This window comes from Schistocerca americana, chromosome 5 (genome assembly GCF_021461395.2).
Source record: "Schistocerca americana isolate TAMUIC-IGC-003095 chromosome 5, iqSchAmer2.1, whole genome shotgun sequence".
NCBI classification, from domain to species: domain Eukaryota; kingdom Metazoa; phylum Arthropoda; class Insecta; order Orthoptera; family Acrididae; genus Schistocerca; species Schistocerca americana.
The window spans coordinates 706,494,274-706,515,402 of NC_060123.1; the positions used below are offsets into that span (position 1 = coordinate 706,494,274).

The 21,129-nt window shown below is 40.9% G+C and overlaps 1 protein-coding gene across 1 annotated transcript in view; it reads right to left on the reverse strand.

The window, feature by feature from the left end:
• The window catches only part of LOC124616693 (cytochrome P450 6k1-like), a 154,042-nt gene extending 137,504 nt beyond the window's left edge, over nucleotides 1–16,538 (reverse strand). The window contains exon 1 of the mRNA XM_047145031.1: nucleotides 16,432–16,538. The gene's annotated coding sequence lies outside the window, so the exon portion shown is untranslated. The remainder of the gene's footprint in view (nucleotides 1–16,431) is intronic.
• Nucleotides 16,539–21,129: the final 4,591 nt, after the last annotated feature.

Here is a 21,129-nt window from a genome sequence, read left to right on the forward strand (position 1 = left end):
AAAGGTGTAGATGATTGGAAATGCGGAGAAGAAGGAATCTGGACGTACTCGAGGTATGACGTAATCGAAGAATTTCAAAAATTCATTGAACAATGAAAAAGTGGGCATGTCGTTTTGATATTTGTAAGTTATCGATGTGCACGTCAGAGAGAGAGAGAGAGAGAGAGAGAGAGAGAGAGAGAGAGAGAGAGAGAGTAATTTATGTTACTGGTAAACAACTTCTGGTCTTGTTCTGGCGTAGACCTCACCCTTGCCTAGTCTCATATAAGAGTATTTTAGTTGAAGTATGGTAAGTGATGGGCGTATTCAGTAGTGCCATCTTAACTTCTGTTTGTATCTGTTAGGTGAAGAAAAATTTATTGTGAAGGACAGCAAGGATACATATCATGTAGATATTGAAAGGCAAAAGAAATGTAAATTTTGAATAATCTTATTTTTAAAAAGAAGAATATAGAAGTAATTTGAGGTAAGACTGCAGCACTGCGCAGCTAGTTTGACGGAATGATTGTTGTCAGCTGGTTAACTTTGTTCATCTGCTCAGAGCTGAGAGAAAGACCGCTCCACTTCCTTGAGTCATGCATTAGCATATCAACTGATTAAGCTGTTTAATATTTATTGGCATTATCTATTGACATTGTAACCTTTTCAAATCATTGTTCACTGTGCGAGACTCGTATTGTTCAGATCAATGTTATGTGTGAAGATCACGCGAAGATCTGTCTGTCATTCAGAATACATACTTCATTCCAAGATCGTAGTCTTGGAATATTATTTCACAGTAATAGTTACTCACCCAATCTGCTGTTTAAAGAAGGTTTATCATAACGCATTACCACTTTGCACCATGTGGTGTGCAACAGTTCGAATTTTGTTTGGAAATTTTATTAATCTAGCTGAACAACTGCCAGCTTGATGTCTGCTGTCGTGCTATCGAGAAATATGCAACAATGTTGCAAGTCGCGAGGTAAGCGGCAATTTTGGTTAATGTCAGATAATTGTTTTAAATCCGTTGCGCATTTAATATAAAGATAAAACGTATTCCAATCATTTGCAGCTCAATTTACGTTGAATAACAGTTTGTTGGTGTATAGCTTTGGTAATACATAGAGTGGGAGGTATATGTGGGCTAAATTTCATACGGAAACTTACGTATGTCGACCTCTTCTGCAAGGATAGTTTGTTGGTCTTTTGGTAATACGTAGTCAGATAGTGTTACATTTCTCGAAAGGAAAAAAAAAATTTACTAGTGTTGTACTTCTTTTTCGGACAATTTATTTAAAATTTTGTGTTCAATTTGTGAAATTTTGTGTCGTATGACAACTATCGATTACTTTACTACGTAAACAGTTGGCATAATAGTACAGATTTTATGTGGTATTCATTCAGTGTTGAGTATCTGCGTACAGGATAGTAGATTTTTCGTTTGTTAGGTCATTTTAGTAACTTTTTTTTCCCGAGAAACAGTATTTCATCATGTTTGTCGCAGAAGAAAACATTATGAAAATACGTCGTAATACAGGACAGCAGACAGTGTTACAAAACAGGGAGTCGGTACAGGATAAATAACCCACCTGGAGCAATTAGCAACTACCACTAGTTTACGAAATTGCACGGATCCACAATTATTAACCAGTATTTCATCATGTTTGTCGCAACAGAAAACATTATGCAAATACGTCGTAATACAAGACAGCAGACAGTGTTACAAAACAAGGAGTCGGCACAGGATAAATAACCCACCTGGAGCAATTAGCAACTACCACTAGTTTACGAAATTTCATGGATCCACAATTATTAACCAATTCATGAACAATAATTAAACAGAACAAATGATGGGCAATGAGCACGTAAATTCTGGAGCTGATTAGGTCGGCGATAAGTCGCTGCAAGGGCCCAGGAAATGACCTGGGGGGGTCTCTGCAGACATCATGAGACTCTGGCATAAAATGAGGGTGATACGCGATTACAAGAACTCAGCAAGAGAGTTCTCACAGCCTCTGTCACCTCAATTCTCCAACTTCCTACCTACACGTGGTGCCCCTGTTAAGCCGAGCAACTCAGCGGAAGGTTGGGTAACCAACCCCAGCGGGAAACTGAGTCGGTGAGCAGATAGGAGTTGGAGGACAGTGGAAGGCAACGGGAAACCACCACTGAACTATCCCAAGAAAATCCCATGGCTTCGCTCAGCTCAAAATATTCCGGAGTTTGAAGTTCCCCGATCGGATCTCCGGGGGGAACCAGGTTGAGAGGAGCTTCACGAAGAGTAAGATGGTGCAAAGAGAAGCACTGCATAGGAACATGGAATGTAAGATCCATGTATCAAGGAAAACTAGACATAGTGAAAAGAGAAATGGAGAAAATTAACATCGACATATTGGGAATAAGTGAAATGAGGTGGACTGGCATGGGAGAATTTGCTTAGGATGGCCATATGGTGTATTATTCTGGGCACGATAACAACAGAAGTAATGGAATAGCCTTCATAGTTAGTGATAAAGTGAGAGAAGCTGTGATGGGATGCAAATATAAAAATGATAGAATGATGTCCATCAGACTTCAAGGTCAGCCCCTCAACATCACAGTAATTCAAGTTTATGCACCAACAACCGATGCTGAAAAGGAAATTATTGACCAGTTCTATGGAGATTTACAAGAATTACTACTGTCAACACCAAAAAAGGATATCGTCTTCATAGTTGGAGATTGGAATGCAAAAGTGGGAAATGAAGCTGTAGAAGGTATAACAGGGAAATATGGTCTTGGTACAACAAATGAAGCTGGACAGAGACTCCTAGAATTCTGCCAAGAAAATTCATTGATAATTACTAATACACTGTTTCAACTACCAAAACGACGCCTATATACCTGGACTTCGCCAGATGGCCAACACCGGAACCAAATTGATTACATACTTTGTAATCAGAGGTGGAAGAGCGCGGTTCAGTCAGCTACAACAAGACCTGGGGCTGACTGCGGATCAGATCATGAGCTCCTGATTGCAAAATTTCGGATGAAACTTCAGAATGTATCAAAAAGTATCCCAACTTGCAGATACGACCTTAACTCTATACCCTCCGACTATGCTGTAGAGGTACAAAACAGATTTAATGTATTACAGCTGGAGGACAAAAGCTCGCAAGAGATGTGGACAGAAGTAGCTAATACTGTCAAGGAGGCCGCAGAGAAACACATTCCCAAGAAAAGGAACAGTAAGAAGGCTAGATGGCTATCAGTTGAGGCACTGCAAGTTGCAGGAGAACGAAGGAAAGCAAAAATCAAGGGAGATAGATCAGCTATGTTTCAATTAAATAAAGATTTTCAGAAATTAGCTAGAAGAGATAAAAATATATTCTTTAATGAACAGTGCAAGGAAGTTGAAGATAGTAACGTAATGGGGAAGACAAGAGATCTTTATAAGAAAATTAGAGAAATTAAAGGAAAATTCCAGGCAAAAATTGGAATGATAAAAGATAGAAACGGGAAAGATCTGAGTGAAGCAGAGGATGTTAAGGAAAGATGGGCAGAATATGTAGAAGACCTATACAAGAAAGAACTGCATCATGACAGAGCTCCTACTGCTGATGTTAATGTTAATTTAGAACTAGAGCCAGATATTTTGGAGAGCGAAATCCAGTGGGCCCTTGAAAATATGGCTGATAACAAAACTAGTGGACATGATGAAATACCAGCAGAATTGTTTAAAGTCACTGGAAAGGATGCAGTGAAAGTGCTGCACTCAAATGTCAAAAAATATGGATCACGCAGCAGCGGCCAGATGACGGGAAAAGATCAGTATTCATCCCCATTCCAAAGAAGAAAAGTTCTAAAGAATGCTCAGATTACCGAACAATCGCACTTACTTCACATGCTAGCAAAGTTATGTTGAAAATCTTACAAAATAGACTTCGCCAATATCTAAATCGAGAGCTGCAAGAAGAACAAGCTGGATTTAGGAAAGGAAGAGGAACTAGAGATCAAATTGCTAACATTCGGTGGATTATGGAAAAAGCGAGAGAATTCCAGAAAGATGTGTACCTCTGCTTTATTGACTACGCCAAAGCCTTTGACTGCGTCGATCACAACAAATTATGGAACGTACTGAAAAACATGGGTGTACCAGATCACCTCATTCATCTGATACGGAGTTTATACCTTGACCAAGAAGCCACGGTGAGAACTTTGTATGGAACAACGAAATGGATAAAGATTCAGAAAGGGGTCCGGCAAGGCTGCATACTGTCACCGTACTTATTCAATCTGTATGCAGAACATGTCATGAGGAATGCGAGGCTAGATGAAGGAGAAACAGGAATCAAAATAGCTGGAATAAATGTAAACAACCTCAGGTACGCGGATGATACGATCCTGTTGGCAGAAAGTGAAGAAGAATTGAGAACACTCTTACTGAAGGTGAAAGACGAAAGTGAAAAGGCTGGTCTTATGCTGAATGTGAAGAAAACGAAAATTATGGCAACAACACCTACCAATTCGTGGGATATAGCAGGAGAAACCATGGAGGTAGTGACCACATTCAGTTATTTCGGTTCCCAGATCTCTGCTGACGGTGACTGCAGCAATGAAATCCGGAGACGCCTGTTGCTCGGTAGACAGGCGATGTCAAACCTTGACAAGGTTATAAGGTCCAGAGATATAACACTAGCAACAAAGATCCGTATTGTGAGGGCTATGGTCTTTCCAGTTGTGATGTATGGATGTGAGACCTGGACCATTAGAAAGGCTGAACGGCGAAGAATTGATTCCTTCGAATTGTGGTGTTGGAGGAAACTTCTTAGAGTTCCATGGACTGCAAAGAGAACCAACAGATCAATATTGGAGCAAACTAAACCAGATTTCTCCCTGGAAGGTCTAATCTTAAAACAAAAGCTGACCTACTTTGGACACACAATGCGAAGGCATGCCTCGCTGGAAAAAAACATTAATGCTGGGGAAGATTGAAGGAACTAGAAGAAGAGGACGTCAGAGGATGAGATGGATCACAGAAGCAATGTGTTCCAACCTGGAAGGTCTACGGGAGAAAGTGCAAGACAGGAAAAAGTGGCGTGATTTGGGTCATGGGGTCACGAAGAGTCGGAACCGACTAAACGAATAGAGAGAGAGAGAGAAGTCGCTGCAACTTAGAGAAAGTCACAGATGTCTCCACAGTGGTGTAAAATTTTACAGTAACTAGTAGAAGGCCCGTCAGAATCAGGTTTTGCGTCAATTTCTTATGAACAGGTGGGACACACAACACCTTCAGCGAGTAATAATGCTGTATCACAAAACGTGAGTCTGGCAAATTTGATGGAATCAGTTTGTCGGAGGTTTGAAAAAGCACGGAATGTAGTAGTTAAAAGCTTCGAAAAATGTCAGGAAGAAAATAGTAAATCAGTTAGCCAAAAAATAAAATAATTAGAAAATGAAAACAGGAAATAATAGAAAGAGAAGCATAGCGCTTAGAGAATAAATTAAAAATGACCTTCAACCATTTCTTAATAGTTTTGATCACAGGTACGTAACCTGAGAATTGAATGCGAAAACAGGAAAACAAATCAGAAAAGTAGAACAAAAGGAACAGTTAAGTACGGTTGAAGAAAGGATGGATGGCTTGACTCAAAACTCGCAACCAGTGCAGTCACGGATTCAAATGACAAAATGCCAGTACAGTTTTCAGACACAGCAGAATATCGGCATAAGAAGTCAGCCTCATTCTGCCAACGGCCTTGTCAAAGAGGGCGGAGGAGCGGATAGAGGTTCAGGGCACTCTCTTGTCCTAGTGGTGGGAAATTGCCCCTAAAGGCGGAAGAATCAGCAATGATCAACGATATGAGGATGCAGAAGGCAATGGAAACCACTGCATTAAAGACACGTAACGTGTATCCACAGGACATGTAGCCTGTAATTGAAGAAGTGTCATGATGATCTCTCCATTGGCAAAAGATTCCGGAATAGTCCCCCATTCGGATCTCTGGGAGGGGACTGCCAAGGGGGAGGTTACCATGAGAAAAAGATTGAATAATCAACGAAAGGATAACGTTCTACGAGTCGGGCCGTGGAATGTCAGAAGTTTGAACGTGGTAGGGAAACTAGAGAATCTGAAAAGGGAAATGCAAAGGCTCAACCTAGATATAGTAGGGGTCAGTGAAGTGAGGTGGAAGGAAGACAAGGAGTTCTGGTCAGATGAGTATCGGGTAATATCAACAGCAGCAGAAAATGGTATAACAGGTGTAGGATTCGTTATGAATAGGAAGGTAGGGCAGAGAGTGTGTTACTGTGAACAGTTCAGTGACCGGGTTGTTCTAATCAGAATCGACAGCAGACCAACACCGACAACGATAGTTCAGGTGTACATGCCGACGTCGCAAGCTGAAGATGAACAGATAGAGAAAGTGTATGAGGATATTGAAAAGGTAATGCAGTATGTAAAGGGGGACGAAAATCTAATAGTCATGGGCGACTGGAATGCAGTTGTAGGGGAAGGGGTAGAAGAAAAGGTTACAGGAGAATATGGGCTTGGGACAAGGAATGAAAGAGGAGAAAGACTAATTGATTTCTGTAACAAGTTTCAGCTAGTAATAGCGAATACCCTGTTCAAGAATCACAAGGGGAGGGGGTATGCTTGGGAAAGGCCGGGAGATACGGGAAGATATCAATTAGATTACATCATGGTCATACAGAGATTCCGAAATCAGATACTGGATTGTAAGGCGTAACCAGGAGCAGATATAGACTCAGATCACAATGTAGTAGTGATGAAGAGTAGGCTGAAGGAAGAATCAATACGCAAAGAAGTGGGATACGGAAGTACTAAGGAATGATGAGATACGTTTGAAGTTCTCTAACGCTATAGATACAGCAATAAGGAATAGCGCAGTAGGCAGTACAGTTGAAGAGGAATGGACATCTCTAAAAAGGGCCATCACAGAAGTTGGGAAGGAAAACATAGGTACAAAGAAGGTAGCTGCGAAGAAACCATGGGTAACAGAAGAAATACTTCAGTTGATTGATGAAAGGAGGAAGTACAAACATGTTCCGGGAAAATCAGGAATACAGAAATACAAGTCGCTGAGGAATGAAATAAATAGGAAGTGCAGGGAAGCTAAGACGAAATGGCTGCAGAAAAATGTGAAGACATCGAAAAAGATATGATTGTCGGAAGGACAGAGTCAGCATACAGGAAAGTGAAAACAACCTTTGGTGACATTAAAAGCAACGGTGGTAACATTAAGAGTGCAACGGGAATTCTACTGTTAAATGCAGAGGAGAGAGCAGATAGGTGGAAAGAATACATTGAAAGCCTCTATGAGGGTGAAGATTTGTCTGATGTGATAGAAGAAGAAACAGGAGTCGATTTAGAAGAGATAGGGGATCCAGTATTGGAATCGGAATTTAAAAGAGCTTTGGAGGACTTACGGTCAAATAAGGCAGAAGGGATAGATAACATTCCATCAGAATTTCTAAAATCATTGGGGGAAGTGGCAACAAAACGACTATTCACGTTGGTGTGTAGAATATATGAGTCTGGCGACATACCATCTGACTTTCGGAAAAGCATCATCCACAAAATTCCGAAGACGGCAAGAGGTGACAAGTGCGAGAATTATCGCACAATCAGCTTAACAGCTCATGGATCGAAGCTGCTTACAATAATAATATACAGAAGAATGGAAAAGAAAATTGAGAATGCGCTAGGTGACGATCAGTTTGGCTTTAGGAAAAGTAAAGGGCGAGAGAGGCAATTCTGACGTTACGGCTAATAATGGAAGCAAGGCTAAAGAAAAATCAAGACACTTTCATAGGATTTGTAGACCTGGAAAAAGCGTTCGACAATATAAAATGGTGCAAGCTGTTCGAGATTCTGAAAAAAGTAGGGGTAAGCTATAGGGAGAGACGGGTCATATACAATATGTAGAACAACCAAGAGGGAATAATAAGAGTGGACGATCAAGAACGAAGTGCTCGTATTAAAAAGGGTGTAAGACTTTCGCCCCTACTCTTCAATCTGTACATCGAGGAAGCAATGATGGAAATAAAAGAAAGGTTCTGGAGTGGAATTAAAATACAAGGTGAAAGGATATCAATGATACGATTCGCTGATGACATTGCTATCCTGAGTGAAAGTGAAGAAGAATTAAATGATCTGCTGAACGGAATGAACAGTCTAATGAGCACACAGTATGGTTTGAGAGTAAATCGGAGAAAGACGAAGGTAATGAGAAGTAGTAGAAATGAGAACAGCGAGAAACTTAATATCAGGATTGATGGTCACGAAGTCAATGAAGTTAAGGAATTCTGCTACCTAGGCAGTAAAATAACCAATGACGGACGGAGCAAGGAGGACATCAAAAGCAGACTCGCTATGGCAAAAAAGGCATTTCTGGCCGAGAGAAGTCTACTAATATCAAATACCGGCCTTAATTTGAGGAAGAAATTTCTGAGGATGTACGTCTGGAGCACAGCATTGTATGGTAGTGAAACATGGACTGTGGGAAAACCGGAACAGAAGAGAATCGAAGCATTTGAGATGTGGTGCTATAGACGAATGTTGAAAATTAGGTGGACTGATAAGGTAAGGAATGAGGAGGTTCTACGCAGAATCGGAGAGGAAAGGAATATGTGGAAAACAGTGATAAGGAGAAGGGACAGGATGATAAGACATCTGCTAAGACATGAGGGAATGACTTCCATGATACTAGAGGGAGCCGTAGAGGGCAAAAACTGTAGACGAAGACAGAGATTGGAATACGTCAAGCAAATAATTGAGGACGTAGGTTGCAAGTACTACTCTGAGATGAAGAGGTTAGCACAGGAAAGGAATTCGTGGCGGGCCGCATCAAACCAGTCAGTAGACTGATGACAAAAAAAAAAAAAAAAATAACCAGGAGAAAAATCAATCGGGAAAATAAGTGTTATAGGAACACTATGAATGAAAAGGTCGAGCGTATTCAAAGGAACCTTAACCGCGAAGACGAAAAGGACGAATATGACTGTTTACATTCATACTCAGAAAACTCTGTTGGCCATACACATTTATGGAGTCTCGGCGATTTTCCATGAGAGCAGTAGCACACAACCAGATGCGACAGTGAATTGGGTAACACACAGCATTATACTGTTACTAAACTTTGACTTCTCTAGCCCAGCAAAATACTTTGAAGACATGGTACGCAGAAATCAGTAGCTATAAAATCAGTAAAACCAAAGAGGTAATTCGCATTTGTAGAACAAAGTTACCTACACATTTGAGAGACGTAATTTTGGCCGGCAGATGTAAGGATGATTTAGAAGAATTTCAAACGTTATTTCAAGTATTTGAGTTATACGGTGACAGTAGCTTAACGAGAGAACACATCAGAAATCACAACAGAAACTATGACACCTCTGTGCCGCATGAAAACAAAAACTATGGGAACTTCCATAATAGACATAACCACAGATATACTTACAGACGGGATAACCGACATCGTCCATATGACGTAACAAATCATACAGTTGAATAATGATTATTGTCACAGAAGTAATTTCCGGACCTCTGACTATGAACATGATAACAAACATCACACGAATTGCGGTAATGAGAACAGGTGTAATCATAATTATCATAACAACCAGAATTACCACTAAAACTACTCTGATTCATATGGTAATCATGCAAATACTCATGGGCACAATTCACTCAGATCAAATCCGCAAAATACTCCTCACGTTAACAGTTATGCAAATAGCAACAAACATAGTCAAAACCAGCATTGTCACAGTAATCCATATCACAATAGACAGTGGCAAAATTGTGGAAGGGCAAGCCCAGCGCGACAGATAGAAATACTTGAAGTCACGTCACCAAACCCGAGAGAAATCAACGGCGAGGAGGCAATACAGGACAGTGACTCGTGGAAGTTGTACCCAGATGATAGAACTACATGTTAACTGTTTCTAAAATATTTCTTGCATTATAGCACACAGCAACTGTTGGCGATGCTATTGTACCACATGCCAGAGCGACTCCCGTCGCGCTGCAGGCGACTTTTGACAAGAATCGGATGATTTTTGTCACGTAGCAAACTTCATTCATTGTGCAACAATTCGAGCGATTTGTTGCTACGATGCTAACACTAAACAAGTTGCTGCGAACTTGGAAATTTCATCTAGAATCCGTGTAGCTACAAATAATTTCTGATACAATGAACATTGACGGTATTTTTTAAACCAGTTCCGAGAGCGTACATAGGTTACCAGCAATGTGTTGTTCGCCAGAGAAATATTTTTTGGCTGTACACAATGATGACAATGCAAAGATATATAACATTTTCTACCACATTTCATGAGATATAAAGGCTGTTCCGATGGTAATTGTGTTGTCTGGAAAGAAGAGTAATAGGCATTTTGATGTAAGAAGTTTTTCAGGATCTATTGTGGGGTAATGAAGTTGTGTTTCCTGAAGTGAAATATTTGCAGTTATAGCTATGAAGTGTTGTTTATGTGGAAATAAGTGAACGAAAACAGAGCAGGGAATTGTTTTTTGAAGTGTGTGTTGAGACAAAGACAAGAAATATGGTTAATGTTGTAATAGGATAATGAGGGTTATGTTGGTTAGATACTCAAGATGGTAGTTATAAGATTTATGATGCGTACCATAGTAGAATGAGGCAATAATTATGATGATTAATGTGGGGAAAGAGTAAGTGAGTAATAATTAGGGCATAGGGACCCTGTTTCTTGTTATAAAAATTTACATACCATGTGGATGCATTTCATGTTTGTAAGCGTAAAAGGTAAGTCTTTTCGAAAAGATATGATTACTTGACAGGAGTAAATGGAGGTAACACAGTTACTTCTTTGATGTGGATCTTTATGATTATCTGATGCAAATTATTTAACTTTTAATTAAACATACAGTGTCATTTTTTTCATTGGAACAACATTTAAAAGTTACGCAGATTTTACAGTAATTCGAGAACTGTACGTTTTTGTCTCTATTTGTGCATGAAAAATGTTTTGCAAAGACTTGGAACAGCACTGATGCTGCTCTATACAGTGACACGCTGTCTCAGCACTTTTTGTGGCTTGTCCTTGTGGTAGCTCCTATTTTCTTGCTTATACTGACGAATAACATTTTTTCTGACTTCTATATAGCTATTTGCACTCAAAATTTAACTTCTACTGAATTCTGTAGAACTAATTTTCCATTTCTTTGTCTAACAGATAAAATTTAGATGTGTATGAAACGATGGCATAACAATATTGTCCATCACTGTAAGTGTTTGTGAATTTTTGGAAGTCAAGGTGAAATTCATGACTCTCGAGCTATGACATGGGTAGACAGTCTACTTAAAATCAGGAAAAAAAAGCAATAAGAGAAATGAGGCGCAGGAAGTGTGTGGGATACTTTTCAACTTTATTGTTTTTGCCATGGTATAGGATAATATCCTTTTGTATATATTTTTCTACTAACATGTTTGTATTTACATATGATCTCACATAATAATACGCATCGCTTTAACTTAAGGAATTTTCAGGTTGAATTTGCCTCTTACATTTATGTATTTGTTGTGTTTCTTTATAATGTATACTCTCCGTATAAATTGTTACTATAGGATGTGGTGCCATTAGCACAACAATTATGTTGAGTGTGGTACTGTAGTGAGCTCTCATAAGCCATGAAAGATTTGTAAGAAGTCATGAAAGACGTTAAGGAGGTAGCAAAAGAAAAAGGTAAGAGAGGAAATCGTACAACATAAACATGAGCAAAGAAATGGTGACAAAGAAGAATTTGTTATGAAATAATATGGTTTATCAGGTAGGGTAAATATCGGATGAAATGTGATTAGGTAGGGCAAATATGACAGATGGTTAAGTAGGGCTGTGGAGCTAAATAATGTGGACTTACAAGAATGTATGAAATATATGGCAGAAAGAAGCAAAGAGATAAAGTAAACAGTTGTATTTGTTGAAATTATAGGTAAAGTGATTAAAAGGTGCACAAACTAAAGGATGAAATATAGCTAAATAGCGTGTTACTTACTGCCTATATTAGGTATAGCAATAGACTGACGTCTGACTGACTGCAAAAGCAATCTCTGATGTGAAACTTGGTTACTCCCGAAACCATGTTTATGTATTTGTGTTCTCCTTACCTGTATGTGTGTGTATGTTTGTGTGTGTGTGTGTGTGTGTGTGTGTGCGTGACCATTATCCTCATGTGTTATTCTTATATACTTATATGTCTCTTTCTACTTTGCTTCCTGTACTTTTGTATATTTTACTGGTGAACATGTATACATATTTATCTGAATAGATTTAGAATTTTCTGTAGGTCATTCAGTATACATATATTAATTGTTTCTTGTCATGAGTACTACCGTACACTGTTTCAGAGGGTTTATTTATCTGGTGTTTCTGTAATTCATTATTGTAAAACCATGATTCTTTTTTTTCTTTTTTATATAGAGAAATCTGTTGTTACCATTACATTACATGTGCAGCCCACATGTACAACTATCTAAAATCCTGTTACTCGTGTCTTATTATAGATAATTGTATATTGTAAATGTGACAAATTGTGGCTGATGTACGATGCACCACGAACGATAGAGACTTGCCAGGGCAGAAGAAATACGTCTGTATATAATGGAATATTCTCTGCCAAATGTTGGTATACTTCACCTATACAAGCTGCAGCTGAATTTTATAAGGAACTCTTCGATACTGAAAGATGGCTTTGGAATTATCAATGGATCTACAGCCTGCTTACAGTATATACTACTACGTACTTCACTGTTTCTGCATCTTCGGGGTTGACAGCTGAGATCTGTGCTTAGCCTCGCTGAGTCTGCTTCCACGTAACTTCCCACAGCAGTGACAAATTGTAACGAGATCGAAAAAATTTGGTCGTTTGTGGCAATAACACTCTGTACCTACTCTCATTATGCAGATCACTGCTGCCATATGTACTATCATTCACAAATGTAGGTCTTGTGTGATACAGACATTCTCTAACCTACTTCCTGTGTGCTACAAAAACAGAGTAGATCACAAATCCTACTGACTATAATATAAAATGTGACATATAAACTTTCAAAATAGCCCTCTACAGAACGTTCTCATAGACGGCATGAAAAATAATAGCATATCTGTGGTGAATTCTATTGATTACTTCACTGCCATGTTCTTGAATTTTGTAAATAATTTTTATTCATAGTTCTTTCTTTTTGTGAAGCTATTTCTCTCTTTGTTTCTGTAACATGTTTCACATGGTCCTATCTATAACGTTTAGAATTTTGTCATAGACCCATTTCTATCCGAAATTACTTTCATACAAAACTCTTCTCGGAGAAGGTGGAGGACATGTAAAGTGGGCATGCATTTTGATTTTTGTAAGTTATCGGAGTTCACCTCAGAGAGAGAGAGAGGGAGAGAGAGAGAGCAAGTTATGTTAAACAATTTTTGGTTTTGTTGTAGCACAGTCCTTGCCCTTGCATAGTCTGATATACTCTTGGTTATACTGTGGTAGGTGGTGGACGTATTCATCAGTGCTACGTTGACTTGTGATTTTAGCTTTTGATGGAGAAAATAGTTAATAAAGAAAAATTTTTGTGAAGAACAGCAAGGACGGATATGATGTATATATGGAAAGGCAAAAAGAATATAAATTTTGAATAACCTTGTTGTTTAAAAAAAAGAAAAAGAAAACAGAGAAGGAGATTGAGGTAAGACTGCAGCACTGTGCAGCTAGTTTGAAGGAATGTTTATTGTCAGCTAGTTAACTTTGTTCACATGCTCAGAACTGAGAGAAAGACCACCCCACTTCCCCGTGTCATGCACTAACATATCAACTGATCAAGCTGTTTAGTTTTCTTATATTATCTATTGACATTGTACCTTTTTAAATAATTGTTCACTTTGTTAGCCTCGTATTGTTGAGACCAATGTTATATGTGAAGATCACGCGAAGATTTACTCTGTCTTTTTGAATACATCCTTCGTTCTAAAAACGTTGTCTTGGAATATTATTTCATAGTCATAGTTACTGTCCCCATCTCGCTGTTTAAAGGAGGGTTATCATAACACACTACCACTTTCCACTTTGTTGTATGCAGCAGTTCGAATTTTGTTTGGAAATTTTATTTAAAAATAGAAATCTACCTTAGCCGCTGCCTGCTTACTGTTTGCTGTTGTGCTTTCGAGAAATCTGTGTAGATTTTGTCAAGGCGCGAGGAAAGTGAAAATTTTGATCACGACAAGATAATGGTTTTACTTCTGTTGCACATTTAATATAAAGACAAGTTGTGTTCAGACCAGTTACAGCGTAATTCAAATGAGGTTCTGTTTAGTCAAAGAATAGCATACGAGTTTAAGTTGGATAACGACTTGTTGGTACATAGCGATGGTAATACGTAGGCTTTTACAGAGTTGGAGGTAAATTTGGGCTAAATGTCATACAGAAATACATAATGGGGAGCTTACAGTGGTATGAAGAATAGGTGATTAGAGATGTGCGTGGGAAACACTTGTTACAGTACGGGACAACTCAGACGTATGCCTACAGCGGCATCCAGCTGCAGTTCACTTGTTTCTGGGAGTATATGCAGTGTGTCATGGCAGGCAGCCCGAGTGTAGAATGCGCTTAACAGTTTATAAAATGCTGTGCCGTCCGAAGAAGACGCAGTCAGGGCTAAAGCACCACAGGCGCAAAGATGCGAGCTGCCGCTAGTGCCGTAGGGACTCGCCACTTGCGCGAGCTACGGACGGCGCTGAGGATGAAGATATCGACTTCGCCTCGGACAATTGCCGACCGAATACAATCCAGCAATGACCGGAACACAACGGACAGAAGCGAACTCAGAAGAGTCGTCGTCGCACTTTGTTACAGATTATAGACTAGGGCTGACTTAGAGACAGGGAACGTCGTTTAGTGAACCCTTAGAAGTGAACGGACAGTTGTTGTAAATTGCATTTGCTATGTACCGTGAAGTTTACCTACGATTATTTGCACTTAGCCATCGAGTGCTCTTTTTGTGTTATGTTACCGGGTGATCAAAAAGTCAGTATAAATATGAAAACTTAATAAACCACGGAATAATGTAGACAGAGAGGTAAAAATTGACACACATGTTTGGAATGACATGGGGTTTTATTAGAACCAAAAAAAAGGAAGTATTGCTAGATGCGTGAAAGATCTCTTGCGCGCGTCGTTTGGTGATGATCGTGTGCTCAGCCGCCACTTTCGTCATGCTTGGCCTCCCACGTCCCCAGACCTCAGGCCGTGCGATTATTGGCTCTGCGGTTACCTGAAGTCGCAAGTGTACCGTGATCGACCGACATCTCTAGGGATGCTGAAAGACAACATCCGACGCCAATGCCTCACCATAACTGCAGACATGCTTTACAGTGCTGCTCACAACATTATTTCTCGACTACAGCTATTGTTGAGGAATGATGATGGACATATTGAGCATTTCCTGTAAAGAACATCATCTTTGCTTTGTCTTACTTTGTTATGCTAATTATTGCTATTCTGATCAGATGAAGCGCCATCTGTCGGAGATTTTTTGAACGTCTGTATTTTCTTGGTTCTAATAAAACCCCATGTCATTCCAAGCATGTGTGTTAACTTGTATCTCTCTATCTACATTATTATGTGATGTATTCAGTTTTCAAATTTATACTGACTTTTTGGTTCAAAATGGTTCAAATGGCTCTGAGCACTATGGGACTTAACATCTATGGTCATCAGTCCCCTAGAACTTAGAACTACTTAAACCTAACTAACCTAAGGACAGCACACAACACCCAGCCATCACGAGGCAGAGAAAATCCCTGACCCCGCCGGGAATCGAACCCGGGAACCCGGGCGTGGCAAGCAAGAACGCTACCGCACGACCACGAGATGCGGGCCTGACTTTTTGATCACGCGGCACATGCAGTGTTGCAGACTTCGTTTTTCAACTAGTCACAAAGATAAGGAAAACTTTTAACTGATTTGTGTGACTTTGTTAGTAATTTATTGGAGTGTTGTAGAAACTTCGTTCTCTTATCCTGTTACCTGACTGGGGCATAGCTGTGTAATAGTGGCAGGGAGATATTGTCTTAGCGGTGTGCCGCACCAGAAGGCGTTTCACGAACTCACAAGCTCGGCCTACCGTAACAACAGAGGCATCTCGGTCCCCACGGCAGTAGCGACGAGGTCATTACAAGACTGGCGACGGAGATTTACGAAACAGGTGTCGGGTGTAAATAGATACGTAGAAATGAGAAAGAGGATAGCGAGAGACGGCGGCAGCATCGAACCGACCGAAAGACCTAGCACCTACGAAAAGCTGTTGACAGAGTAGTCGCGTTTCTTCTTACGACAGCTGTGCCCCGAGACGCACGGCAGCAGCGCGCAGGCGCGCAGCGGCGGCCGGCGCGCCCAGCACAGCACAGCACGGTACAGACCTGCTCCTTCTCCGGCAGGACTCGCTGACACAACAGACGCCGGACGACGGTCGCCGACTCCCGGCCACGGGCCGCCAGCCTCGCACTTAAGTACCGGCGCCCCGGAGACGCGGCGGCAGCGGGCAGCGGGGGTGGCGGGGGCGGCGGGGGCGACGGCGGCCGGCGGCGCCGCTGGCTGGTCGCATTCCTGCTCTACCAGGGACGTCTCTGACAGCAATTTCTGTTTTGCAACCGGGGGGACTGTTTGTTCAGAAACAACAAACAGTCCCCCCGGTTGCAAAACTGAAATGTTTATCTCATTTATCCTCCAGTGAGACGTGTCGCCTTTTACGAGGCATCAGACTGGCTGGCAAAATAGGGTGTCGAAACACACAGGATGCTGCCCGTACATATGTCCAGTAGCAAACAACCATGGTCACAATTAAGAATAAATTTGTGCGGTGTACGACGTAGAAATCGTCAATTACAAGGGAAATCCCGTCCAACCCGTGTGGAAGCCCCAGCAGCTAGTCGGTTGTGGACGGCGCCGCATGGCTTACAAGGACGCCGCGCGAGGACCTTTTAAAAATTCTGTCAAGGATAACTACTTGATGGAGCTTTCGAGCGGTTTAGGCGTGTCTTCCCGTGTATTTAACAACTTCTATGTCAGACGCCGCAGAATGGTTTTTTTCCCAAGTTCAGAGCACGATGGTTTGCTGCCGGGACATTTGTATGCGCAGTATCCTGCGTGCTTAACAGCATATTTTTCCAGTCAATTTGTACATCTACATCTACATCTACATGATTACTCTGCAATTCACATTTAAGTGCTTCGCAGAGGGTTTATTGAACCACAATCATACTATCTCTCTACCATTCCACTCCCGAACAGCGCGCGGGAAAAACGAACACCTAAACCTTTCTGTTCGAGCTCTGATTTCTCTTATTTTATTTTGATGATCATTGCTACCTATGTAGGCTGGGCTCAACAAAAATATTTTCACATTCGGAAGACAAAGCTGGTGACTCAAATTTCGTAAATAGACCTCACCGCGACGAAAAACGTCTTTAATGACTTCCATCCCAACTCGCGTATCATATCTGCCACACTCTCTCCCCTATTACGTGATAATACAAAACGAGCTGTCCTTTGCACTCTTTCGATGTCCTCCGTCAATCCCATCTGGTAAGGATACCACACCGCGCAGCAATATTCTAAGTGTCCTACCATGAAACGCAACCTTTGGCTGGCCTCCCCACAATATTATCTATGTGGACTTTCCAACTGAAGTTGTTCGTAATTTTAACACCCATGTACTTAGTTGAATTGACAGCCTTGAGAATTGCACTATTTATCGAGTAATCGAATTCCAACGGATTTCTTTTAGAACTCTTGTGGATCACCTCACACTTTTCGTTATTTAGCGTCAACTGCCACCTGCTACACCATACAGCAATCGTTTCTAAATCGCTTTGCAACTGATACTGGTCTTCGGATGACCTTACTAGACGGTAAATTACAGAATCATCTGCGAACAACCTAAGATTGTCACCAGGTCATTTATAGAGATCAGGAACAGCAGAGGTCCCAGGACGCTTCCCTGGGGAACACCTGATATCACTTCAGTTTTACTGGATGATTTGCCGTCTATTACTACGAACTGCGACCTTCCTGACAGGAAATCACGAATCCAGTTGCACAACTGAGACGATACCCCATAGGCCCGCAGCTTGATTTGAAGTCGCTTGTGAGGAACGGTGTCAAAAGCTTTCCGGAAATCTAGAAATACGGAATCAACTTGAGATCCCCTGTCGATAGCGGCCATTACTTCGTGCGAATAAAGAGCTAGCTGCGTTGCAGAAGAACGACGTCTTCTGAAACCATGCTGATTACGTATCAATAGATCGTTCCCTTCGAGGTGATTCATAGTTTGAATACAGTATATGCTCCAAAACCCTACTGCAAACCGACGTCAGTGATATAGGTCTGTAGTTCGATGGATTACTCCTACTACCCTTCTTAAACACTGGTGCGACCTGCTCAATTTTCCAATGTGTAGGTACAGATCTATCGGTGAGCGAGCGGTTGTATATGATTGCTAAGTAGGGAGCTATTGTATCAGCGAAATCTGAAAGGAACCTAATCGGTATACAATCTGGACCTGAGGACTTGCCCGTATCAAGTGATTTGAGTTGCTTCGCAACCCCTAAGATATCTACTTCTAAGAAACTCATGCTAGCAGCTGTTCGTGTTTCAAATTCTGGAATATTCCATTCGTCTTCAGTGGTGGAGGAATTTCGGAAAACTGCGTTCAATAACTCCGCTTTAGCGGCACAGTCGGTAACAGTACCATCGGCACTGCGCAGCGAAGGTATTGACTGCGTCTTGCCGCTTGTGTACTTTACATACAACCAGAATTTCTTCAAATTTTCTACCAAATTTCGAGACAATGTTTCGTTGTGGAACCTGTTAAAGGCATCTCGCATTGAAGTCCGTGCCAAATTTCGCGCCTCTGTAAATTTTAGCCAATCTTCGGGATTTCCCTTGTATAAGGAGAAACCTGCGACTGGAGGATAAATGAAATAAAAATGCAGGTTTGCAACCGAGACTCTCTGGTCTTTCATATTGTTACCACTGGATACTGTACCACAACGCCGTGCATTGGAAAAAGTTGTATTACTCTGTTTCCTACTGTCTGCACGTTTAACACACGCACACCAGAACGAATCACCAATATCCTCTCATTTCAATAGCCACAAATCAAATTTTGGCTGGAATCAAAAATCATAAAACACAAAACATTATAAAATTATAAAACACGAGAATAGAACATTGTCTACAAGACAACTGTATGTCGTATGCACGTAGACAACAAAACGAATCGGGAATACTATTCCAATTTAAACGGCCATGTACGCAATTGTAACAAATGGCGAACACTACGACATTCGATAATAAAACGTTGTGTGACTGTCAAATATAGGGGAGCGTGCACGGCAGACTCAACAGCAAAAATCCGCGGCCAGCCAAAAAAAGCAGAAAAATCGGACCATTTGACAAAAACAGCAGGAAAACCTGAGCAAGGTGTGTCAGACGGAGAGCGCAGGTCACCGGTTCAGGAAATGCGAACTACCTGACGCTGACTTTGTATTTACCCATGCCCCATCTGCTACGGAATGCTTAATTTATGAGACACATTATGGATCTGACCGAACGTTCGAATCACAGTGACAGCATGTGAATACCAACAAATAAGAGGCACAGACGCTATAAAACTTCTGAGAATGCACTTGTAACGGCTCCTTATCCACTATTCAGGCGTATGTGAGAATGAAGCACCAATTTTACGAAAAGCTTACGTTTTTATAAAAACTGCTTTGGCCAAATAAGGGCTGAACACCATTCGTATTAAGATTTTTACTGAGACTTGTCAGTAAAATAACATCCTTACTTAACCCAACAAGGCCTTAGCATATTGAGACTAAACTGTTAAATGAAATAAAATTACTCAAGAACAGTTACTGCTAATCGAACAAAAAAGTTAGTACCAAATTTTAAATTTACGACAAATGTTATTCTCTTTCCAAACATATATAAAAATTGTTTGCCACTGGCTACTATTGTTGAAATATTTACAGCAAATTTTAATAAAAGAAGCAACGTAATGTTTCACCAATTAAAGTTACACAACAATCTCTTCGAAGGTTTTGCGAAAACAATATTCAAATAGGTACACCACAAACATTTTTAGAATGTGTTCGGCCAAAATAAACATATTATTGAGGTCTACGTAAGGAGGAGTTCATTCAAAGGAAACAAAGAAAGTTACAGCTGCTAGATATGAAACCACCACACTTAGGGCAATGTGGTCCGGATGAACGGTCCTGAAATTATTTAGGGCAGTCTGATTACACTGCTCACCACACCCCTCCTTTCCTAAGCAACCAGTGGGTACAAGGGGTTGGGTTGGGTTCTTTGGGGAAGGAGACCAGACAGCGAGCTCATCCGTCTCATTGGATTAGGGAAGGACGGGGATGGAAGTCGGCCGTGCCCTTTCAAAGGAACCATCCCGGAATTTGCCTGGAGCGATTTAGGGAAATCACGGAAAACCTAAATCAGGATGGCCGGATGCGGGACTGAACCGTCGTCCTCCCGAATGCGAGTCCAGTGTCTAACCACTGCGCCACCCCGCTCGGTAGTGGGTACAAGCCCCAAGGTATTAACGTAAAATGATATCCTGATGAACAGAGAAGCAGTTTTTAAGTAAAACGGATAAGACGTATCAGATTACACGCTAATAGCGTAGAGAACTATTCGTGAAAAATCGCTAGAAGGTAACAAGCTAATTGGCCAAGGCAACCATACCCACTTACACTTGATAGTAAAGAAGTTCAGCGGCCAACCGCGCTGCAGCTTCGAATCACGACCCGAGGCGGAAATGGTGAGCACTGTCGCGTGAGTCGGAAAACATAGGTGGAAGGAAGACTCGAACGGTTTGCTGGTGAACCTCACCTACGTAAACAAAAATTTGGTTGGAAGTATGACTCACAAAGACACGAGCAATAAGACCTGTCCCGGTGAGGCGTATAAACTTGCTCCGGCTTGAAATAACCAAAGAAAACAACTTCATTTATCACAAAAGTTATTAGGCAAGAGAAATGCCCTGTACGTCACAATTAATGATAATGAACCTACAAGAAATTTACAAAACCCCAATA